The 23,263-nt window shown below is 45.0% G+C and overlaps 1 long non-coding RNA gene across 11 annotated transcripts in view; it reads right to left on the bottom strand.

The window, feature by feature from the left end:
• Nucleotides 1-225: 225 nt before the first annotated feature.
• Nucleotides 226-23,263, bottom strand: part of LOC141161581 (uncharacterized) — a 239,147-nt gene continuing 216,109 nt past the window's right edge. For 10 of the 11 annotated variants that reach the window (XR_012250652.1, XR_012250644.1, XR_012250648.1 and 7 more), the window contains 3 exons: nt 16,175-16,265; nt 12,551-12,631; nt 226-323 (listed from right to left, as the gene is read on the bottom strand). This is a non-coding gene — a long non-coding RNA (uncharacterized lncRNA). The remainder of the gene's footprint in view (nt 324-12,550; nt 12,632-16,174; nt 16,266-23,263) is intronic. The other variant, XR_012250654.1, reaches the window with a different exon arrangement.

Below are 23,263 nucleotides of genomic sequence, written 5' to 3'. Positions count from 1 at the left end.
TGTATAGTGTAAGTGTACAGGTAAGACAGCGATCACCAGTGATATAAACAGGAGCTTTATATATAGTGTCAGTGTCAGATAATACAGGGATCACCAGTGACATTATACACAGGAGCTCTGAATATACTGTCAGTGTACAGGTAATAAAGTGATCACCAGTGACATTATACACAGGAGCCCTGTATGTACTATGTAGTGTATAGTGTAAGTGTACAGTTAACACCCTGACTCACCGGTGACGTCTCTAGGTGAAGTCCTTCATCTTCGCTTTTCTTCTTTATCCAGCACAGACCGCCATAATTTCTTCCAGCCAGGACTCATTTCTGCAGAAAATAACATAGTTATCTAGAGCAGTTTCCAGAGCACATTTCCAAATTTTCCCCCAACTTCTACACTACACCAGATGAAGAAAAAAAAGTGATATAGTCTCTCCCTGCACAGTAACAGGACACCCCCTCACTGAAAACAGTATCCTCAAAAATAAAATACATCACAGCAGTAATAATATCCATAATTAACCCCTGCAGTAATAATATCCCCCAACATGGTCCCATATGTACTCCATTCTGGACCCTTCATGTCTTCATCCTGTCCTCATATGTTGTCTCATCCTGGCCCCATTTGTCTCTATTCTGCCCTCATGTCATCACCCATTGGGCCCAAATGACATCTCCCATTCGGCCCCAATGACATCTCCCATTTGGCCCCAATGACATCTCCCATTCGGCCCCAACGACATCTCCCATTCTGCCTTTATGTCACCATCCTGCCCCCATGTAATCTCCCATTCTGCCCCAAGTCATCTCCCATTCTACCCCAAGTCATCTCCCATTCGGCCCCCATGTCATCTCCCATTCGGCCCCCATGTCATTTCACATTCGGCCCCAATGACATCTCCCATTCGGCCCCAATGACATCTCCCATTCGGCCCCAATGACATCTCCCATTCTGACCCCATGTCTCCAGTCTGCCCCCATGTCTCCAGTCTGCCCCCATATCTCCATTCTGCCCCCCTTGTCTCCATTCTGACCCCCATGTCATCTTCCATTCTGCCCCCAAGTCATCTCCCATTCGGCCCCCATGTCATCTCCCATTCGGCCCCCACCCATGTTATCTCCCATTCGGCCCCCAATGACATCTCCCATTCGGCCCCCATGTCATTTCACATTCGGCCCCCATGTCATTTCACATTCGGCCCCAATGACATCTCCCATTCGGCCCCAATCACATCTCCCATTCGGCCCCAATGACATCTCCCATTCGGCCCCAATGACATCTCCCATTCGGCCCCAATGACATCTCCCATTCTGACCCCATGTCTCCAGTCTGCCCCCATGTCTCCAGTCTGCCCCCATGTCTCCAGTCTGCCCCCATTTCTCCATTCTGCCCCCCTTGTCTCCATTCTGACCCCCATGTCATCTTCCATTCTGCCCTCATGTCATCTCCCATTCGGCCCCCAAGTCATCTCCCATTCGGCCCCCATGTCATCTCCAATTCGGCCCCCATGTCATCTCCCATTCGGCCCCCACCGACATCTCCCATTCGGCCCCCATGTAATCTCCCATTTGGCCCCAATGTCATCTCCCATTTGGCCCCAATGTCATCTCCCATTCTGTCTTCATGTCACCATCCTGCCCCACCTGCACACTGTAGTGTCATGTCTATTCCTCTTATCTTCTCATATAATGCTGAGGAGACTTCTAGTATTTTTGCACAATCAAGCTTTTACAGTGATTTTTTGAAGGTCGCACCCAAGGAAACCCGGGGGAGAGATTTGGAAAGGGAACGTCGACATCTTGTCAACCAGGAACTACATTGTGCCACACTTACCGAGTACCTAAAAACCCAGCCCATCCCAAGGGGACTGAGGGTACAGCTACGGCCAACCCTATTCGCGAATAATACTGAATATACAACTAAGTTTGAACAAATTCTAAACAAATGTTCCTTTGATTTAATGATGCTAACTGTTGACTTTCTAAACAAGGCCACTGTCATGACGAAAGAAGAAATCAAAAACATAGAGACCCAACTCCAGACAACTATAACTCCGGAAGAATACGCTGGTCTACAAAACAAGATCAAGACTAACATTGAGAATCACCAACGGGACACAGAAGCATGAAAAAGGTCAAAATTTGCATGGGACATGGAAGATTACGCATTGAATAGAGTGTACCGATGGCAGGACAATTCATCTACGGCCAAAAGCTTCTACCACTACAGCAAATCCCCCTCAGACGCCTCTACATCAGGCTCGGAGGCGGACAGACGAGATCATCATTCTCCTTCTGCTCCTTTTTTAGGCCTTCCAGGACGACAACAAAGAAGAAGACGCGGCGGGGCAGGCAACACAAGAAACATGGACTACAATCGAGTAACGAGGTCCCAAGCAACCCCTTGGTGGTAAATATATCTTCACATACCCTAAGTATTCCACAGTTATCTGTATTACAAAGGGGTTTGTCTTTTTGTCCACTGGGTAGATATAACACATTTCGGTTGGACATGGAATTACAGAGATTTTATCGCACACTACGATTAAAAACGCATTTCTCCAAACCAATACCAATTCAGTACCAGAGTCAAATTGACACTAGGGCACTCATCATGGCCGAGGAACTTGGTCTACGGAACAAAAGCATGTACAGACCACCACACGGCACGCATGCACTAGAGACATTTATTGGTTTCATAGATGGGGCTTTTCAGAAGTTACGTACAGATTGTGAAAGGGGCAAGTTACACTATCAACAGAACTTGACACCATTAGACCAACAAGCCTTGAGGGAACTAAAAGATATCAAATCACTCATAATCAAACCAGCAGACAAAGGGGGAGCGATCGTAGTGATGAATAAAAATGACTATATCAAAGAAATAGAACGACAACTGGGAGACACAACAACCTACCGACCCCTACCGGATGACCCCACGCTGTGTTTAAATACACTAATCCAGACCACGGTCCAGAAATACCAAACAGCGGGTGTTATAGACTCTAAAACAAGCAAATTTCTTATTAAGAAATTTCCTATTACCCCAGTCTTTTACGTTCTGCCCAAGATACATAAAAATTTGGAACAACCCCCCGGCAGGCCCATAGTGGCCTCCACCGATTCATTACTATCACTACTCTCAATTTTCCTAGAGAAATTTCTCACACCTTTGACCCAGCATAGTCCATCCTATCTGTTGGACACAGGTGCCTTCCTGGAAGGCTTAAGAGACATCGGACAAGTTCCCTCCAATGCCATCCTAGTCTACTTCGACGTAAAGGACCTATACACATCCATACCCCATGATCAAGGCATCACCACGGTCCAACAATTACTGTCACAATCTGGTACAGACTCCAGGATATCTAGTCTCTGCATAGACCTCCTCAACTTAGTTCTCACCAGAAATATTTTCCTATTTCAAGATGCCTTCTACCTCCAGGTGAGAGGAACCGTCATGGGATCAAATGTGGCCCCCCCATACGCAAACTGCTACATGGCAGCCTTTGAAAGTGATGTCGTCTATCCACACCCACTCTTTCAAAGATATTCCATCATGTGGAAGAGATATATAAATGACATCTTTTGCGTATGGGCCGGGACACAAGAGTCCTTAGTTGAATTCTTTTCGGGCCTTAACACAGCCTGGCCTGACCTCAATTTCACTATGACCAGCGATCTTCATCAGGTCAGTTTCCTGGACACTATGGTATTGAAAGACCAACAAGGCACTTTATCCACAGATCTGTTCTCCAAACCAACCGATCGCAACAGTTTGTTGTACTTTACCAGTAACCACCCCAGGGCCATGAAAAATTCCATCCCCAAGTCCCAATTTAAAAGAGTGGACAGAATTGTAACTGATGAACGGCTTAAACGGGCGAGACTCCGGGAAATGAGAGACAAGTTTCTAGAGAGAGGTTACCCCACTTCCGTCCTGGACCAGAAGCACATAACGCCCGCCCGCCAACGCACCCCTACTAGGGATCGTATCCCCTTTGTACACACGTACCATCCATATGCTTATGTACTCCACAAAGCTATCAGGAAACATTGGAACATACTAGGCACAGGTTACCCAGACATTCCATCCTTCCAAATGCCATTTCTACCCTGTTTCAAACGACCAACTAACCTGAGGGACTCTTTAGTACGTGCAGACATCGGAGGGGCAAACCCAGGCCCAAGGCAGAGATTTTTACAGAATCCCAGGACAGGGACATTCCCCTGCCTGCAATGCAGGCAATGCAACAATGTCATACGGGGCGATACCATCCAACATCCACAATCTGGGAAGAGATATAAAATACACAATTTCTTCACCTGTGAGACATCATTTGTCGTTTATCTGATCAAGTGCCCGTGTGGCCTTGTATACGTCGGTGAGACCACCCAACCAATTAAGGACAGAATTTCCAAGCATAAATCCACCATCCATTGCAAAAATTCATTATTACCTATCCCGTTCCATTTCATCACACAAGGACATCAGATCTCACAATTGAAATTCCAGGTATTGGAACAGGTATTACTGCCACGGAGAGGTGGCGATCGTGTACGCCTGCTCAAACAGAGGGAGGCATACTGGATACACGGACTACAGTCCCTTGCCCCCAGGGGTCTCAACAGGGACTATGACTTGGCCTCCTTCATCTGATGGATATTCACCTCGAATGAATTAAGTGCTTGAACCGGTGGTCAGTTCACACAACATGATGGGATCTATCTGTATTGATATGTATTTATAAGCTAATTAACAACATTACAAGTCGTGATTATTATCCCATGGTTATGATTGGTCTTAACTATTCATTTTATATTGCAGATAAAATTTATAACGATATTATGTTATGTTGGACACCATCCATGGACTGATCACTGATCCACCACAAAAGAATGGACTACACAGCCCTGGATGCACTTTCCTAGTTCACCACCATGCACTTCTATCCACGTGACATGATGACTGATGACCACCATGACAGTAACCGCCCCCTCTGACTGTGGAACGCACACCTCTATGTATGGAGAAACACTTCCTAAACTGTGGAACGCATAGGACTTCCTGTTTCCGCGCGTGTCATATCCAGATGACGTCACATACGGTGAAGTCACATCCGGTCTCTCGGAACGCACTTGTCTGTACGTGAAACGCATAGGACTTCCTGTCTCCACGGATGACATATCCGGTGACGTCACATCTGGTGACGTCACATCCGATTTCACGGAACGCACGCTACTCTGCTGACACGCAGAGCTGCGTTGCACCACTCACTACCATGGGCCCATTAGCCAATCACCATCCCCCCCTGCGCCTTTAAATAGTACCATGGACTACCATACTGTGTCACCTCACACTAACCAGCGGTGGACACCGCGTTTGGACACTAGGACCTCCCTTACAGATGAACAGGTAGGCACCATTTTGATAAACTGACAGCACCCTAGCATATTTGGGGTTTTTGGCACCTTACCTAATGACCTACTTCTACAGGATTGACACATGCTCCCAGAGGCAACTGCCCATTCTCCCCATACACCTGACTCCAAACAACTTGGTATGTTCCTTTTTACTGAAGCCTCCTATTATGTGTACTGAATTCATTCTAAAAGTGACACTGATTTTTTATTTTTTATTTTTAGTATTTTCTTTATCTAAAATCCTTTGTTCTGTATAACCTTACACTTATATTCTGTAATTTGATTGTTATCTTATTTTTGGTTGTAGACCACACTGATGAAGGCCGCAGATTAAGGCCGAAACGTCTGTTTTGTTTGAACTGTAATAAATTTTACATCTATTTTTCACATATTGAGTGCCGAGGTTATTTTGCACCATCCTGCCCCATGTCATCTCCCATTCTGCCCCCATGTCATCTCCCATTCTGCCCCTATATCATCTCCCATTCTGCCCCAAGTCATCTCCCATTCGGCCCCCATGTCATCTCCCGTTCGGCCCCAATGACATCTCCCATTCGGCCCCAATGACATCTCCCATTCGGCCCCCAATGACATCTCCCATTCGGCCCCAATGACATCTCCCATTCGGCCCCCATGTCATCTTCTATTCCGCCCCCATGTCATCTCCCATTCTGCCCCCATGTCATCTCCCATTCGGCCCCAATGACATCTGCCATTCTGCCCCCATGTCATCTCCCATTCGGCCCCCATGTCATCTCCCATTCGGCCCCAATAACATCTCCCATTCTGTCCCATGTCATCTCCCATTCTGTCCCCATAGTGTGGCTTTACAAAAAAAAGGAAAAAAAAAAGTTTCTATTAATTTTCTGTCCGGCCACTTAGTTAGATAGGGGTCGGGTAAGATAGTGTATGTATGTACATAGGGATACTGAATATAGAACTTATCAGATACTAGCACGGTGAAGGCAGTTAGTGAAGATATAGATATATTTGATATGTAATAGTGTGGTAGGACGACTCGCTCGGCCACTTCCGGAAGTAGACTCAGGAACCCGGGTTTTCTTTGCAGGCTTTATTAACAGCATAAAGCTCTGCACTCCAGCAAAATAAATACAGCCTTACTTGGCTAAACAACAAAACAAAAGATAAACTGTAGCACAGTCCATATACGTGTGTGCGGGTCGTCTACACAGGTTATGTCCAGCCTTCAGCTCCTCCTGAGCTATGGCTGTCCAGTCTGGAGACCTCGCCTCTCCAAACACAACTCAAAGGAAAAAACACAGGACAGAATATTTAAATGATGCTCAGCCACAGCCGGAGGTATCGGGAATGACGTCCCTCCCATCACTGTCATTCCCCTGAAACCACGAACTTTAAGTGAGTTAACCCATCAGCATATAACATGCTGGCAGAAAGTCCACTGGTTTCAGTTCACACAGGCCAGCAACCTGTGCGACACATACCTCCCCTTATATACCATACCAGTGACACAATGGATAGCAGCTAGCTATATACAGTAAAGGCCCCGTCACACTTATCGACGCTGCAACGATCCCGACAACGATACGACCTGTCAGGGATCGTTGCTGCGTCGCTATGTAGTCGCTGGTGAGCTGTCAAACAGGCAGGCTCACCAACAATCAGGGGAGCAGCGATATCGTGGAAAGAATCTTTCCACGATGTCCTGCTCCTGGTTACGAGCCTGCTGAGCGTTTTAAACCGATGTATCGGTCGTGGCTATAGGAGAGCCCGAGACACTCCTAGGGATCATCTTATCCACCCCTCTATGGTGCCCAAGCATGGGACATCGGAGAGGATCCGCTACATATCCACATTCAATCACGAGTGGGGAGCTATGCGGCGGATTCTCTCTCGACATTGGGGTATACTTAACACGGAGCCCTCCCTGCGGGTGCGGATAGGTGATTTCCCACTTATGACACCACGACGCTCTGAAACGTTGGGGGACATTTTGGTTGCGAGCCACTATGTCCCCTTCCGGCCTAATCCATTTGGATCCCCTGGTCCCACGGTGGGCTCATTCCCATGTGGCCATTGTGTTGCTTGTGCCAATGTCCTTCGTTGTACATCATTCCCCAACTCTGATGGCTCCCGCCAATTTGACATCTGCCATTTTATCTCCTGTGGCACCACACACGTGGTTTACCTTGCCACATGTGGGTGCCAATTGATATACATTGGCTTAAAAACTAGGGAGCTTGGAATCAGAGTTCGGGAACATGTTCGGGACATTGGCGCAGCACGAACAGCCACTGATCCCCGGGAGCTGAAGACACTACCACGGCATTTCAAGGCCGCTCATAACTGTGATTCCCGCTCACTTAAAGTGCGGGGGATTGATAAAGTGTGCCTTGGCTCCCGGAGTGGGAATGCTAAACGCCTCCTGGCACAAAAGGAGGCGCGATGGATCATCACTCTTGACACCCTGGCACCACGGGGTCTGAATGAAAATCTAGGCTTCTCACCTTTTCTATGACATCTAACGGTGTTGCTCTGCGCCTCAGTTGAACTATTATTCCCTTTATTATCTATCTGATATTCTTGGAGGGTTACATCCAACCCTGACTCAGGGACAGTTGATCTCTCCCTGTATCATATATAATCCAATATTCTTGGTATTGAATCTCTGCTCTCCTGTAGCCCCTGCTCTGTATATTTGTAGTGGCGGGACGAGCTCCTGTGGTCTGCTCATTTTAATATTTACTTTTAACATTCTTGATTTTAACTTTTCTTTTTTCTCATATTCCCTCTATTTAGTGTTTTTCCATTTGTGGTCCCTATACCGGCTCTGATGTTTCCATCTTGTTGAAACCCCTTCCGCTCTCTATAGAACAAAAAGAAAAGGAATGGCTGACTGACTCCTACGGACTCTGCCCCCTCGGCTGCTCACTCCCTGCCTTGGAATTTAAATTCCTAGTCCTTGTACTTAACTATATGTATTTGGATGCCTGTTATTGTTTTAGATGTATGCACACTGATTATAATCTAGGAGACATGTACTCCCGTGTGATGTGATCGTACATAAAATATGGACTTGGATCTACGGTGGAAGCTGGATGCAGCCCTCTGGGCAGGCGGCGCACATGCACGGGGCTACTCACCCTCCTGCGATCCCGCGAGTCTGTCTCCATGGTGCCGGCGCTGCTCCGGACGTTGTCTGTTTGGCACTTCTGGGGCTGCGCAGTTGTCATGACGGACGCGGCGGGGAACGGGATGTTGTGACGGTCCCCGCGCATGCGCCGTATACGTCTTCCGGTTGGCGGCCATCTTCTTCCTGTCACATGATCGGACATGTGACCAATCGAGCGGTATATTTAAAAAAAGACGCCGGTGCTTTGAATTGCGACGCCTCTTGACAAAGCCAATCCCGCGAAACGCGCGTCGAGGCTTGCAGGTCCCACACTTGCTCGCTCCTGCCCTGTTCGCCCACCCCCTCCACTCCTTCCTACCTCTCCCTCCCCCTTGCTGAGCAATCGTTGGTGACTATATCGGTGAGTCACTGATATCTGACAATACATATACTTTGGATATTTCTAAAGGTTTTATGCCTGACACCTTTTTGAACTGTCTTTATGTTTACATATATATTATCCATGTTGTCGTCGGTTCTTATAATCATTTACTGATTGCTCTTACTCGAATCTACTTCCTTACTATATATATATATATATATATATAGGACTTTTTGGTACTGTGTCTTGTGAGTACCTACATATTTGCAGCTTATATTTCGGTTATTTATTATTACGGGTATTCCCTATTCTTCGCTGCAGTGTGACCATGGCCATTCTTTTATCTATCTCTGTATACTAATTTGTTCCGCAACCTGCACGTATTTGGAATATGCACTTTTTAATGTGATTTTTCTATTTTCAATAAAGTTTTTTCTATATATGCCTTGTGCTCAGTGTTCTCCAGTGTTCGTCACATCACATCTGTAGATTTCTTTTTTTATTACTTTTATTTTATTGTGGAGACCTCCTCTCTCCTATATATATAATTATATATATTTATATTCCACTGTACATGAGCTGTATTTATAGTTCCTTTAAAATAAAATCTGATTAATGGAGTAATAAAAAAACCAGAGGATCACTGAGGCGTCACTTCACCTCTATTGTGCAGACCTTCCTCTCACCTCCAGCATACTACTGGGCCTCAGCTGTATTTATAGTCCATAAAATGAGAATTTTTGAACTTAGGGAGAGAGACATTTTTTTGACTCATCACAAGAGAATGGAGCGGCCCCTGCTAATATAATGAGCCGCCCCTGCTGAACACCCTCCTGCTATAGAAAGCCCAGCTACAGTGGAGATTTAGGAGATTTACCCTGAAAAGACGTTGCTTCTGTCCCTTGTCCCAAAAGCTCATTTGCATATGTCACTGATGGAGCGCTGTGATTGGCTGACACAGTAGCTTAGCAGTGAGCATGCGCAGAGGCATCTATTGGCAAGCAAAGCTTTCAATCTGCGCATGCGCTGCCCACTGTGTACAGAGGACCAGTGCGGGAGCGTGCACAAGAAGGGGCTGTGTTATGTTCTGCTACCAGAGCTAAGGAAAGAGAGGAGATCTGTCCCTACGATAGAACTCAGCTGAATCCCTACGATGTAACAGGGAACCTAATCCTGCGATCAGACCTGCTAAAGTCCTAAGCTAGTCTGTACGGAGACCTATAGATGTGGGGAAGGAAACCCTACAAGTACTAAGGACTGGGAGGAAAATGGGACACCTCCTAACAGAAATAGTAGCAGACAGACGAACAAACAAAATATATAGAACATAGAGGTCCGTAGACCAAGCAAACTAACAGAGTTAGATACAGAGCACAGGCTAGCTAGAAAGTAGTTATACAATGAAGTCCAGCAAAGCCAGAAGGGCGGAGCAGGATTAAATAGGCCAACAAGGTCATGTGACCAGCAAAGGAAAAAACCTAAGAGCAAGGTTCTAACAGGCTGTCATCACCGCACACAGGCGCGCACTGGATTGCTCCCAGAAGATTTTGTTTTAGCCAATTTTTATTTATTTTTTCTTTAAGGGAATGTGTCACATACAGTTTTTAAAAATGATCAATAATATCACATACAAGGGAGAAATACAGTCACACCATAACCAACCCACGTATTACCTGTCACGACACAGCTGTCGGGTGATATGGGAACAGGGGCTCCTACCCTGTCCCTAAAACTAGGGGGCACACTAGCTCGGAAGAAATACATTCACACCATAACCAGACCACATGATACCATCACATCATGACCGAATAATACCACATACAAGAGACAAATACCATCACACCATGATCACACCACATATTACCACCACATAGTGACTGAATACTACACTGTGTTCCAAATTGTTATGCAAATAATATTTTCTCAGATTTTCCCAAATTACCTATATGAATTGCAGTCATTGTAATTTTCCAGTCAAATAACTATTAGAGTACAATTGAAAGGTTTTTGTACAAACTGCCTATGATAACAGTATATTTTTAAAAAAATAAAAAACTCAAACTGCACTCAAAATGCATGTTCCAAATTATTATGCACAGCAGAGTTTTCAACCTTTTCATTTTAATAAAGAACAAAAAAATGGTCATTTTTTTAAATTATAAGCATTAGCAGGTTATTACAAACTGAAATCAAACAGTTTTCAACTCAAAACTTTATTCTAGGTGATGTTACATTTGCACATAGGACCGCTTGTTCGAAAGGAGCTTCTGAACTCTCTCGTCCATTGAATTTGTCAGGTTTTGGATGGTTTCTGCTTCAATTGTTTTTCATGAGGACAGAATACCCTCCCAGAGCTGTTGGCTTAGATGTGAACTGCCTCCCGCCATCATAGACACCCCTTTTGATGATGCTTCAGAGGTTCTCAATGGGGTTGAGGTCAGGGGAGCATGGGTGCCACACCATAAGTTTGTCCCCTTTTATGCCCATAGCAGCCAGAGATGCAGATGTGTTATGTGCAGCATGAGACGGGGCATTATCATGCATGAAAATGATCTTGCTGCGGAATGCACGGTTCTTCTTCTTGAACCATGGAAGGAAGTGCTGTTTGAGAAACTCAACATACATTATGGAGTTCATCTTTACCCCTTCAGGGATCCTAAAAGGGCCGACAATCTCTCTCCCCATGATTCCAGCCCAAAACATTACTCCACCTCCTCTTTGTTAGCGTCGTAGCCGTGTTTGCATGGGGTGTCCATCAACCAGCCATCCTCCACTCCATCCATCTGGACCATCGAGATCATTTCATGCATGATAATGCCCCGTCTCATGCTGCACATAACACATCTGCATCTCTGGCTGCTATGGGCATAAAAGGGGACAAACTTATGGTGTGGCACCCATGCTCCCCTGACCTCAACCCCATTGAGAACCTCTGGAGCAACATCAAAAGGAGTGTCTATGATGGCGGGAGGCAGTTCACATCTAAGCAACAGCTCTGGGAGGGTATTCTGTCCTCATGAAAACAATTGAAGCATAAACCATCCAAAACCTGACAAATTCAATGGATGAGAGAGTTCAGAAGCTCCTTTCGAACATGCGGTCCTATGTGCAAATGTAACATCACCTAGAATAAAGTTTTGAGTTGAAAACTGTTTGATTTCAGTTTGTAATAACCTGCTAATGCATAGAATTTCAAAAATGACCATTTTTGTGTTCTTGATTAAAATGAAAAGGTTGAAAACTCTGCTGTGCATAATAATTTGGAACATGCATTTTAAGTGCAGTTTGACTTTTTTATTTTTTTAAAAATATACTGTTATCATAGGCAATTTGTACAAAAACCTTACAGTTGTACTCTAATAGTTATTTGACTGGAAAATTACGACTGCAATTCATATAGGTAATTTGGGAAAATCGGAGAAAATATTATTTGCATAATAATTTGGAACACAGTGTAGAATACTGATCATTAATAAAAAAAACCCACAATACTAATATTACCATAAGCGCCATTTTACAAAGGAGCTCTGTATATACCATACAGTGTATAGTGTAACTGTACAGGTAAGACAGCGTTTACCAGTGACATTATACACAGGAGCCCTGTATGTAGTATATAGTGTATAGTGTAAGAATACAGGTAACACCCTAACTCACCGGTGACATCTCAAGTTGAAGTCCCTCATCTTCGCTTTTCTTCTTTATCCAGCACAGACCGCCATCATTTCTTCCTTATTTCTGCAAAAATTAACATAGTTATCTAGAGCAGTTTCCAGAGCACAATCCCCAATTTTTCCCTAACTTCTACACTACACCATATGAAGAAAAAAAAGGGACATAGTGTTGCCCTGCACAGTAACGGGACACCCCCCTCACTAAAAACAGTATCCTCAAAAATAAAATACATCACAGCAGTAATAATATCCATAATTAACCCCTACAGTAATAATATCCCCCAACATGGTCCCATATGTACTCCATTCTGGACCCTTCATGTCTTCATCCTGTCCTCATATGTTCTCCCATCCTGGTCCCATGTGACTTCATCTTGCCCCCATTTGTCTCCATTCTGCCCCCATTTGTCTCCATTCTGACCATGTGTCTACATTCTGCCCCATGTCATCTCCCATTATGCCCCCATGCCATCTCCATTCTGCCCAATGTCAGTTCCCATTCTGCCTCATGTCTACATTCTGCTCCAATGTCTCTCCATTCTGACCCCATTGTCATCTACCATTCTGCCCCATGTCATTTTCCATTCTGCCCTCATGTCTCTCCATTCTTCCACCATGTGCCTTCATTTTGCTTCTATGTCATCTCCCATACTGCCCACGTGTCTCCATTCTGCACCGTGTCTCCATTCTGCCCCATATCATCTCCCATTTTGCCCCCAATGTCTCTATTCTGCCCCCATGTCATCTCCCATTCTGCCCCCATGTCTCCATTCTAAACCCAAGTCATCTCCCATTCTGCCCCGTATGTCTCCATCCTGCCCCCAATGTCTCCATTCTGCCCCATGTCATCTCCCATTTTGCCTCCATGTCTCCATTCTGCCCCCATGTCATCTCCCATTCTACCCCCATAGTCTCTATTTTATCCTGTCTCTCCATTCTGCCCCGTATGTCTCCATTCTGCCCGCAATGTCTCCATTCTGTCCCCAATGTCTCCATTTTGCCTCTATATCATCTCCCATTCTGCCCCCATAGTCTCTATTTTATCCTGTCTCTCCATTCTGCCCTTATTTCATCTCCAAATCTGCCCCCAATGTCATCTCCCATTCTGCCCCCAAGTCATCTCCCATTCGGCCCCAATGACATCTCCCATTCGGCCCCAATGACATCTGCCATTCAGCCTTCATGTCATCTCCCATTCGGCCCCCGTGTCATCTCCCATTCGGCCCCCATGTCATCTCCCATTCGGCCCCCATGTCATCTCCCATTCGGCCCCCATGTCATCTCCAATTCTGCCCCCATGTCTCCATTCTGCCCCCCATGTCAACTCCCATTCTGCCCCCATGTCATCTCCCATTCTGCCCCCATGTCATCTCCCATTCTGACCCATGTCATCACCCATTCTGTCCCCATGTCATCTCCCATTCTGTCTCAATGGCATCTCCCATTCTGCTCCATGTCATCTCCCATTCTGTCCCATTGTCATCTCCCATTCTGTCCCAATGACATCTCCCATTCTGTCCCAATGACATCTCCCATTCTGTCTCAATGACATCTCCCATTCTGCCCAATGTCATCTCCCATTCTGTCCCAATGGCATCTCCCATTCTGTCCCAATGGCATCTCCCATTCGGTCTCAATGTCATCTCCCATTCTGCCCCCATGTCGTGCCTTTACAAAAAAAGGGGAAAAAAAAGTTACTATTAATTTTCTGGCCGGCCATTTAGTTAGATAGGGGTCGGGTAAGATAGTGTATGTATGTACATAGGGATACTGAATATAGAACTTATCAGAAACTAGCATGGTGAAGGCAGTTAGTGAAGATATAGATATATTTGATATTTAATAGATAGCAGCTAGCTATATAAGTTGATAAAAGATAATGAACAGCTTGATAGGTGATACATTGGTAGATATATAGATATGCACCGAATGATAAATGGATCTATCTATCTATCCATTATCTATCAAATTCAAATTAGCTTTATTGACCGGACTAAATTCACATTAATTTTGCCAAAGCAAGTGTACAATAGGAAATAGGGACTGTAGGAACAATGGATGGGGGCACATCTAGGGTGGGGGCTATGGAGGTCCATGGCATATCATAGTTATTTCCTCTATCTACCCATTATCTACCTATCTGAGGTGTCACATCACATCTGTAGATTTCTTTTTTTATTACTTTTATTTTATTGTGGAGACCTCCTCTCCCCTATATATATAATTATATATATTTATATTCCACTGTACATGAGCTGTATTTATAGTTCCTTTAAAATAAAATCAGATTAATGGAGTCATAAAAAAACCAGAGGATCACTGAGGCATCACTTCACCTCTATTGTGCAGACCTTCCTCTCACCTCCAGCATACTATTGGGCCTCAGCTGTATTTATAGTCCATAAAATGAGAATTTTTGAACTTAGGGAGAGAGACATTTTTTTGACTCATCACAAGAGAATGGAGCGGCCCCTGCTAATATAATGAGCCGCCCCTGCTGAACACCCTCCTGCTATAGAAAGCCCAGCTACAGTGGAGATTTAGGAGATTTACCCTGAAAAGACGTTGCTTCTGTCCCTTCTCCCAAAAGCTCATTTGCATATGTCACTGATGGAGCGCTGTGATTGGCTGACACAGTAGCTTAGCAGTTAGCATGCGCAGTGGCATCTATTGGCAAGCAAAGCTTTCAATCTGTGCATGCGCTGCCCACTGTGTGCAGAGGACCAGTGCGTGAGCGTGCACAAGAAGGGGCTGTCATCACCGCACACAGGCGCGCACTGGATTGCTCCCAGCATATTTGGTATTAACAGTCAGGGCTGCCACCAGGAATTTCAGGGCCCCATACTGGCAAAATGTTCGGGCCCCCTTGAGACTACCCCCAGGATGCACCTTAGCTCCGCCTGCACCCCAGCTCCACCTCCACCCCTCAACCTTCCACAGCCCCACCGTCCACTCTTGGAAAAACTCCACTTCTGCACCATGTCCTCACCAATCACACATTAACAGTTCCCATTGAACACAATATCACATACATCGTCAGAAGCTTTTGTTTTGGCCAAAGGATTTTTTAAAGCCACCACCATGATACGGAGACTCTTCTGGCCGGACCCTACTCTACTCTAACCTATTAAACATTTGATAAATTGACCAATTCTCTTTTTAGGTAAATTTTTATTTATTTTTCTTTAAGGGAATGTGTCACATAAAGTTTTTAAAATGATCAATAATATCATATACAAGGGAGAAATACAGTCACACCATAACCAGACCACATGATACCATCACATAGTGACCGAATAATACCATGTACAAGAAATATCTACCGCCACACCATGACCAGAACACACAGTGACTGAATACTACAATAATGATCATTAATAAAAAAACACAATACTAATATTACCATAAGCGCCATTTTACACAGGAGCTCTGTATATACTATACAGTGTATAGTGTAACTGTGCAGGTAAGATAGATGATTACCAGTGACATAATACACAGAAGCTTTTTATATAGTGTCAGTGTACAGGTAATACAGTGATCAGCAGTGACATTATACACAGGAGCTCTGTATGTAGTGTATAGTGTAAGTGTACAGGTAACACACCTTGACTCACTGGTGACGTCTCTAGGTGAAGTCCTTCATCTTCGCTTTTCTTCTTTATCCAGCACAGACCGCCATAATTTCTTCCTTGTTTCTGAAGAAAATAACATAGTTATCTAGAGCAGTTTCCAGAGCACATTTTCCAATTTTCCCCCAACTTCTACACTACACCAGATGAAGGAAGAAAAGGGACATAGTGTCGCCCTGCACAGTAACAGGACAGCCCCCTCACAGAAAACAGTATGATTAAAAATAAAATACATCACAGCAGTAATAATATCCATAATTAACCCCTAGAGTAATAATATCCCCCAACATGGTCCCATATGTACTCCATTCTGGACCCTTCATGTCTTCATCCTGTCCTCATATGTTCTCCCATCCTGGCCCCATGTGACTTCATCTTGCCCCCATTTGTCTCCAGTCTGTCCCCATTTGTCTCCATTCTGACCATGTGTCTACATTCTGCCCCATGTCATCTCCCATTCTGCCCAATGTCAGTTCTCATTCTGCCCCATGTCTACATTCTGCCCCAATGTCTCTCCATTCTGAACCCATTGTCATCTACTATTATGCCCCATGTCATTTTCCATTCTGCCCTCATGTCTCTCCATTCTTCCTCCATGTGCCTTCATTTTGCTTCTGTCATCTCCCATACTGCCCACATGTGTCTCCATTCTGCCCCATATCATCTCCCATTTTGCCCCCAATGTCTCTATTCTGCCCCCATGTCATCTCCCATTCTGCCCCCTCACTCCATTCTACCCCATGTCATCTCCTATTCTGCCCCCATGTCATCTCCTATTCTGCCCCCATGTCATCTCCCATTCTGCCCCCGTTATCTCCATTCTGCCCCATGTCAGTTCCCATTCTGCCCCTATGTCTACATTCTGCCCCCATTGTCATCTCCAATTCTGCTCACATGTGTCTCCATTCTGCCCCAATGTCTCCAATCTGCCTGTATGTCATCTCCCATTGTGCCCCCACTGTCTCTATTCTGCCCCACGTCATCTCCCATTCTGCCCCCAATGTCTCCATTCTGCCCCATGTCATTTCCCATTCTTCCCCTATGTCATTTCCCAAATGTCATCTCCTATTCTGCCCCATGCCATCTCCCATTCTGCCCCCAATGTCTCCATCCTGCCCCATGTCATCTCCCATTGAGCCCCCAATGACTCCATTCTGCCCCCATGTCATCTTCCATTCTGCCCCCAATGTCTCCATTCTGCCCCCATGTCATCTCCCATTCTGCCCCCAATGTCTCCATTCTGCCCCCATGTCATCTTCCATTCTGCCCCCAATGTCTCCATTCTGCCCCCATGTCATCTCCCATTCTGTCCCCATAGTGCGGCTTTACAAAAAAAAGTTAAAAAAAAAGTTTCTATTCATTTTCTGGCCGGCTACTTAGTTAGATATATATAAAAAGAAAGCGCAGCAGCACTCCATTATGGCCAAGATACATAAAGACAATAAAAGCATTTGATCTAAACTGTATTATTACTCACTAAGCTTTACTTACAAAAAATGGAGGTTCTTAGCGCATAAATTGGCCTATTCATGTGTGCCCATCAACCGCTGCAAGGTGACCTCCCATCTGATGGGTACTACTCTGCCAAATGCCTCTCTTGGGCTATAAGCCTACATGGACAAAACATGTCATTTCTGGGCTAAAACACCTACAATTTAAATGGGCTGGTAGAATAGAATATACATCACCTGCTGGTTAAATGGGAGGAGAGCAAGGTCAAACAGGAGGCAGTTACCACCTCCTATAGTAATATGTAATAAGAAAACTGACCAGCAAATCCTAATGTGAACAGGTGCTAGCTGCAGAAACTGCACAATACATATAGAAAGAAAGCGCAGCAGCACTCCATTAGTCAGATAGGGGTCGGGTAAAATAGTGTATGTATGTACATAGGGATACTGAATATAGAACTTATCAGATACTAGCATGGTGAAGGCAGTTAGTGAAGATATAGATATATTTGATATTTAATAGTGTGGTAGGATGACTCACTCGGCCACTTCCGGAAGTAGACTCAGGAACCCGGGTTTTCTTTGCAGGCTTTATTAACAGCATAAAGCTCTGCACTCCAGCAAAATAAATACAGCCTTACTTGGCTAAACAACAAAACAAAAGATAAACTGTAGCACAGTCCATATACGTGTGTGCGGGTCGTCTACACAGGTTATGTCCAGCCTTCAGCTCCTCCTGAGCTATGGCTGTCCAGTCTGGAGACCTCGCCTCTCCAAACACAACTCAAAGGAAAAAAACACAGGACAGAACATTTAAATGATGCTCAGCCACAGCCGGAGGTATCGGGAATGACGTCCCTCCCATCACTGTCATTCCCCTGAAACCACGAACTTTAAGTGAGTTAACCCATCAGCATATAACATGCTGGCAGAAAGTCCACTGGTTTCAGTTCACACAGGCCAGCAACCTGTGCGACACATACCTCCCCTTATATACCATACCATAGCAGCTAGCTATATACAGTAAGCTGATAAAAGATAATGAACAGCTTGATAGGTGATACATTGGTAGATATATAGATATGCACCGAATGATAAATGGATCTATCTATCTATCCATTATCTATCAAATTCAAATTAGCTTTATTGACCGGACTAAATTCACATTCATTTTGCCAAAGCAAGTGTACAATAGGAAATAGGGACTGTAGGAACAATGGATGGGGGCACATCTAGGGTGGGGGCTATGGAGGTCCATGGCATATCATAGTTCTTTTCTCTATCTACCCATTATCAATCTATCTGAGGAGTCACATCACATCTGTAGATTTCTTTTTTTATTACTTTTATTTTATTGTGGAGACCTCCTCTCCCATACATACAGTACAGACCAAAAGTTTGGGCACACCTCATTTAAAGATTTTTCTGTATTTTCATGACTATGAAAATTGTACATTCACACTGAAGGCATCAAAACTATGAATTAACATATGTGGAGTTTTATACTTAACAAAAAAGTGTGAAACAACTGAAAATATGTCTTATATTCTAGGTTCTTCAAAGTAGCCACCTTTTGCTTTGATGACTGCTTTGCACACTCTTGCCATTCTCTTGATGAGCTTCAAGAAGTAGTCACCGGAAATGGTTTTCACTTCACAGGTGAGCCCTGTCAGGTTTAATAAGTGGGATTTCTTGCCTTATAAATGGAGTTGGGACCATCAGTTGTGTTGTGCAGAAGTCTGGTGGATACACAGCTGATAATCCTACTGAATAGACTGTTAGAAGTTGTATTATGGCAAGAAAAAAGCAGCTAAGTAAAGAAAAACAAGTGGCCATCATTATTTTAAGAAATGAAGGTCAGTCAGTCCGAAAAATTGGGCAAACTTTGAAAGTGTCCCCAAGTGCAGTTGCAAAAACCATCAAGCGCTACAAAGAAACTGGCACACATGAGGACCGCCCCAGGAAAGGAAGACCAAGCGTCACCTCTGCTTCTGAGTATAAGTTTATCCGAGTCACCAGCCTCAGAAATCGCAGGTTAACAGCAGCTCAGATTAGAGACCAGGTCAATGCCACACAGAGTTCTAGCAGCAGACACATCTCTTCAACAGCTGTTAAGAGGAGACTTTGTGCAGCAGGCCTTCATGCTAAAATAGCTGCTAGGAAACCACTGCTAAGGACAGACAACAAGCAGAAGAGACTTGTTTGGGCTAAAGAACAAAAGGAATGGACATTAGACCAGTGGAAATCTGTGCTTTGGTCTGATGAGTCCAAATTTGAGATCTTTGGTTCCAACCATCGTATCTTTGTGCGACGCAGAAAACGTGAACGGATGGACTCTACATGCCTGGTTCCCACCGTGAAGCAAGGAGGAGGAGGTGTGAGGGTGTGGGGGTGCTTTGCTGCTGACACTTTGGGGATTTATTCAAAATTGAAGGCATACTGAACCAGCATGGCTACCACAGCATCTTGCAGCGGCATGCTATTCCATCCTGTTTGCGTTTAGTTGGACCATCATTTATTTTTCAACAGGACAATGACCCTAAACACACCTCCAGGCTGTGTAAGGGCTATTTGACCAAGAAGGAGAGTGATGGGGTGCTACGACAGATGACCTGACCTCCACAGTCACCAGACCTGAACCCAATCGAGATGGTTTGGGGTGAGCTGGACCGCACAGTGAAGGCAAAAGGGCCAATAAGTGCTAAGCATCTCTGGGAACTCCTTCAAGATTGTTGGAGAACTATTTCTGGTGACTACCTCTTGAAGCTCATCAAGAGAATGCCGAGAATGTGCAAAGCAGTCATCAAAGCAAAAGGTGGCTACTTTGAAGAACCTAGAATATAAGACATATTTTCAGTTGTTTCACACTTTTTTGTTAAGTATATAATTCCACATGCGCTAATTCATAGATGCCTTCAGTGTGAATGTACAATTTTCATAATCATGAAAATACAGAAAAATCTTTATGAGAAGGTGTGTCCAAACTTTTGGTCTGTACTGTATATATATATATATATATATATATTTATATATACATATATATATATTATATACACTGCTCAAAAAAATAAAGGGAACACTCAAATAACACATCCTAGATCTGAATGAATGAAATATTCTCATTGAATACTTTGTTCTGTACACAGTTGAATGTGCTCACAACAAAATCACACAAAAATCATCAATGGAAATCTAATTTATTAACCAATGGAGGCCTGGATTTGGAGTCACCCCCAAAATTAAAGTGGAAAAACACACTACAGGCTGATCCAACTCTGATGTAATGTCCTTAAAACAAGTCAAAATGAGGCTCAGTATTGTGTGTGGCCTCCACGTGCCTGTATGACCTCCCTACAACGCCTGGGCATGCTCCTGATGAGGTTTTGCATGGTCTCCTGGACAGTCTGAGGTGCAACGTGACGTTGGTGGATGGAGCGAGACATGATGTCCCAGATGTGCTCAGTCGGATTCAGGTCTGGGGAACGGGCGGGCCAGTCCATAGCTTCCATGCCTTCATCTTGCAGGAACTGCTGACACACTCCAGCCACATGAGGTCTGGCATTATCCTGCATTAGGAGGAACCCAGGGCCAACCGCACCAGCATATGGTCTCACAAGGGTTCTGAGGATCTCATCTCGGTACCTAATGGCAGTCAGGCTACCTCTGGCGAGCACATGGAGGGCTGTGCGGCACTCCAAAGAAATGCCACCCCACACCATTACTGACCCACTGCCAAACCGGTCATGCTGAAGGATGTTGTAGGCAGCAGATCGCTCTCCACGGCGTCTCCAGACTCTGTCACGTCTGTCACATGTGCTCAGTGTGAACCTGCTTTCATCTGTGAAGAGCACAGGGCGCCAGTGGCGACTTTGCTAATCCTGGTGTTCTGTGGCAAATGCAAAGCGTCCTGCACGGTGTTGGGCTGTGAGCACAACCCCCATCTGTGGACGTTGGGCCCTCATACCACCCTCAGGGAGTCGGTTTCTAACCGTTTGTGCAGACACATGCACATTTGTGGACAATCGAACCGAACTACCAGCGTTGTGTAATCTATATGAAAATAGTGCACTGGGAATCCCAAATAGAATCAACAAACCTACAGAGAATACGGAGTAAATTCCCACTCAAACAAGAGATATTAGTGATTAAAAACACATATTTATTCGATCATTTAAAATATAGATACAAAAAATATATATATAAAAATAGTAAGTCATTCGGGGTAGGAGTCACATAAACAGAGCCACAGGAGTACTTAAATCCTCATGCCCTCAATACAACGGTATATATAAAGTTTAACAGAGTAGTATCAAACAGCAGATGGAAAGTAGTGAAATATCAAAAAGTTAGCAATAAATCACACATAACCATCTACAGAAAACTGCCTGTAAACAGTGGGTTAACAGGTAAAACCACCCTCCATCTAAGGATCTGGTATATTGAAAATGCAATCATATTCAAGTCCGATGTAAGCAATGGGGATTAGCGTACGGCTCTGGACACCCCGACGCGCGTTTCGCGTTGCTTCCTCGGGGGGCTGTGGTTGTGGCAAGCTGATTGACATACCTAAATACAGTCCCGGGATTGGTGGCAGGTGGTACTGCTGATTAAACGCAGCGCATGAGCGGCGGGCTGGTTCCCCCATGACACGTCGCGACAGGCAAAGTTCCCGGTGGGAGCGCGGGTGGGAACAATGCGTTCCACATGACGTCACTGACCCGCACCCCCATCATAACGTAAGCCTCTCAGGACGCGACATGGCAAGGATAACACCGCGCATGCGCGGCACAGCGGCAGCCATCTTAAGTGAGGGACACATATAAGGCAGGTAAACATAACTGGCAGTTCACATATAATGGTGTATATACAACAAAGGGAACACGTTAATGCACAACAAGGAGTGCAGTAAGTATGTCACATCCTTTAGTTAACAAACAATATATATAAAATCCCTACGTACATAACGTGTGATGTCTATAAACACCATATACCAAAGAGGGGGAAAAAGCAGAGAGAGAAAGCTCAGTATACATAAATCCCATAGATATTACAATCAATGGAACAATATCATTAATATATATTGCTAAGTAAGTGCTGATGATTTCCCCAGTCCATATCAAGTATGATGGGTACAAAAGAAAGTCTTATTGTAGCGCCGGCGTCCCTGCCCTCTGCTAGGCAGGGACGCTGTTCCCCTCACCTCCCTGCTCCGTGCCCGGCGTCCTCCTCCCGCTCTGCTGGCAGCGCGCGCTCCTTCCCGTCCACCGTGCTTAGGGCGCGCGCGCTCTCCCTCCCTCTTAAAGGGGCCGCGCGCGCCGTCCTAAGGAGTCCCCGGCCAATGACCGGAGGACTTCACCATATTTAAGGCACCTCCTCCAAAATGGAGGTGCCCGAGCAATGTTGTTGCACTGTTCACTACTCTGCTTCAGCCCTCAGGTCCCGTTGCCAGTTACCTGCCAGTTACCTGCCAGATTCCTGCCTGATTATCTGCTACCTGCCTGCTAGTCTGAGGTCCGACGGTCTGCCTTACTACTCCTGTCAGTCTGTCTAAGGACCAGCCTGCCCGCTCACCTGGGAGCGCACATCAGCCACCTGCCTGCTTGCCTGAGGTCC

Source organism: Phyllobates terribilis, unplaced genomic scaffold (genome assembly GCF_046119375.1).
Source record: "Phyllobates terribilis strain yellow unplaced genomic scaffold, ASM4611937v1 Scaffold_9__5_contigs__length_417890890, whole genome shotgun sequence".
Lineage (NCBI taxonomy): Eukaryota > Metazoa > Chordata > Amphibia > Anura > Dendrobatidae > Phyllobates > Phyllobates terribilis.
This window is presented reverse-complemented; position numbering and strand designations above follow the sequence as displayed.